General features: G+C 38.9%; 1 protein-coding gene across 1 annotated transcript in view; it reads left to right on the top strand.

The window, feature by feature from the left end:
* Positions 1 to 220: 220 nt before the first annotated feature.
* LOC754172 (leucine-rich repeat serine/threonine-protein kinase 1) overlaps positions 221 to 6000 on the top strand; it is a 79231-nt gene continuing 73451 nt past the window's right edge. Inside the window, exons 1-2 of the mRNA XM_030994424.1 lie at positions 221 to 330; positions 3757 to 4048. The gene's annotated coding sequence lies outside the window, so the exon portion shown is untranslated. The remainder of the gene's footprint in view (positions 331 to 3756; positions 4049 to 6000) is intronic.

Here is a 6000-nt window from a genome sequence, read left to right as displayed (position 1 = left end):
CCTTCCTTCTTCCCCCCTTTTTTATCGGGGGGCACGTGCCCCCTGTAATCCGCCACCGATGATAACAGTATTCACATTTTTGTTTTCTTCAGTGTGATGCCTCTTGAGTTTTAGCTACTACGACTACGTCATAGTATAGCGGAATCGGGGAATTTCCCTGGATTGTTTTGACCAAAGCTGAAGAGGGCGCAGCGAAATTGTAAACAACATGAGGGAAAACGTGCGTCTGGCGCTGACCAGCTTGATGTTTGAATTTGAGAAATGTTCGGATCTCCTCTTTGCATGTCTACCTCGTTATTCATTTAATAATTTTAACAACGGAGTGAACTGGTAAGTAAAATATAAAAAAGCAACTTATTGAGATGAAAATTTTGTAAATAAAATGAAATGACTACAACTAGAGCTACATCAAAAGTAGAGGCAAATTAGTTGGGAGCTCCATCCCGGATCATAGCAGGAGTTGGTACGTAGGCCGTAGGTATAGGGCAGCCCAGTTGTGCCCCAACTGTCGGTGTCATTTACGGTCGCATGCATGCGCGGTTTACAAAGTTTTGGTATGGGATCATGGCCTTTGTTCAAATGAACATGAAATCATATGCGATTTTACAATATTCAATGTTCGATGTCGCGGTTGAAATCGAGTATAAAATGATGAAATTGTAAATAATAAACTCTTTAGAGGTCTATCTGTTCATGTTATTGTAGCTCCCTCTCAAGACTGATATAGTCTAGGTCTACTTTAGCTTTAAAGGAGGCGAGTTGGCTCAGTCAGTAAAGCGTCCGCCTGTCGAACCAAAGATCCCGGTTTGACTCCCACCCAGACGGATGACTGAAGCCTGCGTTGTGTGTTAACGTGCCCCTTCCCTTGTTCATAGACGCAGGTTATGTTAAGTGGAAAACACTCCGTCTCTCGGATAGGACGTTAAATGGAGGCCCCGTGTTGAGAAGAGTCGCTACCTTTGCACGTTAAGAACCCACTGCACTATTCATACAAGAGTAGGGGGAAACCCCGGTGTAGTGGTCCACCTGCACACACCCCCAGTACAGTAGGTTAATACTCTGTAAAGAGGTCTGTACTCAAAAAGGAAGAAGAAGAACCAGTGGCATGAACAGCCTGCAGCTGCACTAAGCTAGTTCAAGTCCAACTACGGTCGATTTTTAGACATCCCCCAGAAAATAAATCTCTATATTAAATACTGTTCAAATGATTTTAATAATAAGTTTTCTGCTATATACCGTACTAGACTCTAAATACTAATTAAGTTAAGAGAGTTTCATTTTTTTATCATGCAGATGCAGTCTTTGTGAAACACCCCTAAGGTGTGTTAAATTGCTTCCAAAAGATGAGACTGGTTTCAATTATGAAAATTCAGGCAAAATGTAATCGCGTTGTTCTCTTCCATAACTTTTCTGATCATCAACTGAAATTGTGTAGGCCTACTTATTTTAGTATTTTTAGTATAGAGTGTCACATATAAAGATTTTTTTTCAGAAAGTATCTAATTTCAGAATGTTTCTAGAATTAATATTCACAAAAAAAATATGATGTATTGACAATCCACAGCGCCATCTAGCGACGTTAGTGTTTGGGCGATTTCATGTGATGCATTATGGGAAGAAAAAAATCAGCTGTGGCATTGTATATTAATATACCCTTGGAGATAAGGGAGTTAATAATCTTTTTTGGTCGGGAAGGTTGCAAAACCTATCTGGGATAAAGTTTTGTACTGATACAGTTCTCTCAAAGTGTGGATTTTCTAAGGGGAACTGATATGACTTTTGTGCAAACTGCTATGCTGCCCTCAGCTGTTGTTGGGTTGATGTTTGAGTTTATTCAATTATTTATTTATTGTTTAATTTATTCATTTATATATATATATATATATATATATATATATATATATTGATTGATTAATTGATTGGATGGTCTATTAATATACTGAACTTGGCAGCCTGTAGGCTGATTACGTTCAGTTTACATGATAGAATAATTTCACTTGATATCAATGTTGGAATAATTATCACATGAATATCAAATGAATATGAACATGAATATATTACAAAACAAACCTATAGCCAGGGAGATGTGAGTCTCCCTGCTAGACCTGTAAATAAATAAACATAAACACAATCAAAGCATTGTTCACATATATGTCTTGCCATGAAAGATATGGCTAAGAAAAGAGAGAGAGAGAGTAGCAGGGAGGGGGGGGGGGTGGAGGAGAGTACCAGAGTACTTGTAGGTGAAATGGGGAGGAAGAGAAGAGGGAATCGAGAGAAGGAAAGTAGATAGAACAAATTAGAACTAAGGAAATAGATGAGGGAGACAGAAAAGGAGAGAGAGAGAGAGAAGGTAGAAGGGAAGAGTGAGGGAAAGACAACAAGGGAGACACAGAGAGAGAGAGAGAGAGAGAAAGAGGGGAAGGGGAAAGATGTGAGGGAAAGGTAGAGGGAGGAACACATAAAAAATGAGAGGCAGAGTGAGAGAGAGAGAGAGAGAGAGAGAGAGAGTGGTAGAGGAGGGGAGGGGCGAGGGGGGGGGGGGGGGGGGGAGAAGGAGAGAAAAGGCCTATATGGACAGAGTGTGATTCAAACTTGTTATATGCCAGTTTAACAATAGTTAGGTCAAATCACTGATGAATATTATTATTTCAGCTATGATTAAGCTACTGGTATATCACAAGTTTCGCTAATTGAGTCAAGCTTGTAGATGTTTGTGTAGATAATAATAATAATAATCTTACAATTATAGTGAACTTTTACAGTATCTTTCAGCTCTACTCTTTAGTTCGCTGTACTATCGTCCTCTGTTGGGTAGACTGTTGATTTTGAGAAATTTCTTCCATTTGGGGTTTCACTGGCATCAAATGGTCATATCTGGATATTTTTACATACTTTATGAAATAAATGGAGAAAAAAAAAATTATTACTGGAGACTTTGCATGGAATCGGCCACTTTTATAAAGAAAAAAAATGTATCTACAATAAACTTTTGAGAGAGAAAAAGAAAGAGAAAGAGAGAGAGAGAGAGAGAGAGTGCAAACAAAAAGTTGATCAGTCATTGATCTCTTTTCGTTTGTATTGCTTCCTCTAACAGACCTACCTTCCCTTTGTCATGCATTTCCTGCACTTGCTAGTGCATTGGAAGTTGCATTTGACGAGGTACTCAACTAAACTGTCCAATTTCCTGTCAGAATTCTAGTCTGCCTCTTTATATAGCATGCATGTATGTATATGAATGTGAGTGAGGCAATGGTGTTGCATGTAGAAACAATAGGTCCATTCACACATGGGGAAAAATGTTTGAAGTGCGATCCATTCACATGTGGGAATTTCGTTCTTCTCTTTTTTGCTGATCCTGGACATGTACATGTGTACTGCTATGTGCTCCTAGCTAATAAGCTTAATGTAGGACCTTTGTTGTAATTAAGTTACTCTGGATGCTTGGCCAAAAATAAAAGTTCTTCACTACAATTAGATAAATAAAATTTAAATCATGATCAGCATGTCCCTTTAAGAATGAGGTACATGTATGCTCTTGTTCTCAAATTTAAAAAAGAGTGAAATTCTGATCACAGTTTAAAAATAACTTTCTATTAAGTGGCTTGTGTAAATGACCCTTGTGTTCAATAGCAGTCATGACTACGAGCCTCCGCGAGACTGCTGAATGACATCTCTCCTGCATCCACATCGCAGTAGTTTTTGCCCCTTTTCTTCACCTCCTTCCCCTCTCTTTCATTTGCTTTTCCCCCTCAGCGTCGGCATGGCGACGGGTGATTGACAGCTGTTGATTGGCTGCCTGGGACAAAGTCAGGATGACATCACACATCCTGTTTTGTTTTCCTGGCTCGATCCCTTTCTCTCTCTCTCTAGCTCTCGGCTAATTAGCCGGACGGCGAGCCCTCAGATCAGCTCAGCAGCAGCAGCAGTATACGGGGTATGACTGTACGGAACTTGGGAGTCCTCGCTAAATTGGATCTACCTATGCACGTGAGTTGCTTTCAAACGGAGGCTCAGTAACTTTGATTGAGGACACATTGTTTTGAGAGTGAGTATAAATTACACTGTGGTTTTCAAGTATCTCTATATTACACTTTACGAGTAATCTATCCCCATTACACATTCTCTTAACTTAGCTGAAGTGATGTTATTCACTATCGAGGCTGGTGATTAACTATGTGGAATCTGGGATCAAGTTTTAGAGTAGCAAATTATAAATTTGATTGACAAAACTTTGTTTTGAGGGTATACACATGACCACTCCAGCAAAGTATAGTGGCCAATCCTACACAGTGTTCATAAATCTTGTATTAGAAGTCTAGTGCGTGTCTATCTGTGGTGGTAGACTTGTAGATGGTGCCTATAGTTTTAGTCTTTAATAGTGATCCATGCAAGTGTGTCATTAACTCGCGTTATATAGCAAACTAAGTAGTTTATAGCTTCTGAATGAAAGACAAGGGCCTGTATTTAATTCAATACTTAAGTTTGAGTATTGTACTTAGTCATCGTCTTAGATAAAATACTTAGCAAATTTTAGTATTCAGGTCAAACTTTTAGCCAAGTACTTTACCCTAAATTTAAGACAGCTGATCCCTACCAGACTTAATAAGCCAATTATTTGGAGGCCTTGATTGGCAGGCATAGGTTTTCTGAAGCAGTATCATAACGTGTAATTGCGCATTACTTTTGATTGACCGTGTGATGTCACAATTATGCTTATCAGTAGGTATTTTACTTACCGGGTAGATTTTGGCTTACGTATGTAAAAGTAAAAATGCAATTTGAATATGAGATAAGTTAAGTACTAAGCTTAGCAATTTACTTGGTAAATTTCTTACTTATATTCTAAGTAGTGAATTGAATGTAGTCTCTGGGCTCTATAGAGGTTGGCCTGAACTTGTGCATATGAATAGACTGTTTTTATCAAGACTAGCTCTATAGTCTTTGAATGTTTGGACCATTAGAGAGATGTACCTGCAACCGGTCTTAAAACTCTCTACAAGGTCCTGTTGTCTAATTTACTGGGCTGTGAAGCACAAGGTTCAGGGTTTAAGTCTTGGCTCCAGTGGGGTCAATTCATGTTGACAAAAAAGGGTTTTCTAATTGAGGGGGGAGGGGGAGGGGGGGGGGGAGGGATGTTTGCAAACATTTCAGTGTTTGCAGAGTTGAGAAAATGGTATGTATTTGAAATAAAAGGGCCGAAAGATTTCATAAAAAAGAGTCATTTATTACGAACAGGAATATGCAAGTCAAATAACACAGGGGAAAGGACACAAAATTAAGGTACCGGTACTTCTTGTGAAGTTGTACTTGTTAGGCAAAAACAAATTGTAGGGATATTATATTTAGAGCCCTTTTTTAAAACCTCTTTTAAAACCTCTTTTCAGTTCGAAAAAGTAGTGATATAAGTATGTTGTGTAAAATGTTCTTGAAAATCCTGTTAAAGGGGGTCATTTTCAACTTTTTAACTCATTTCCGACTTCGTCGTTTGGCACAGAAATGTTTAGAGATCAACGGTCTTGGAATGGTTTTGATTGTGCCCCTCAAAGGAGTCAATATTAGTATACTAGCTAGAGCATGTGTCATTGAACTGTTCTAGGCAAGCAAAACTCTCACTTTGAGTCTTAGGACTTGGCACAGGTTGCTATCATGTGCAGGTGAGCCAGTGAGTGGGAGGTCACCGTGATTGACCTCTGTCCAACAGGTTAAGCAGGGCGCTCACTAGACGATCCCACTGCGGATCTGATTCTTGAAGAAATGGCACAAGCAATGTGTTGCCCATTTAGATTGTAAGCAATGATAGAACGAACAGAATTTTAGTGTCTTTAAGCTATCCAGTCAGAAATGATAAATACTGAGTCGGCTTCAAATCATTGACAATCGTACTACTGGGGGGTGTTTCACAAGGACTCTAAGTCAAACTTAACTCTAAGTTGGACTTAAACACTACGGAGAGCCATTTGTAGCCTTAACTATTCAAAAGTGAAAATTCAAGTATTT

The sequence above is a fragment of the Strongylocentrotus purpuratus genome, unplaced genomic scaffold (genome assembly GCF_000002235.5).
Source record: "Strongylocentrotus purpuratus isolate Spur 01 unplaced genomic scaffold, Spur_5.0 spur5_scaffold_21, whole genome shotgun sequence".
Lineage (NCBI taxonomy): Eukaryota > Metazoa > Echinodermata > Echinoidea > Camarodonta > Strongylocentrotidae > Strongylocentrotus > Strongylocentrotus purpuratus.
Note: the sequence above shows the minus strand (reverse complement) of the source record. Positions and strands in the feature narration are given on the sequence as shown.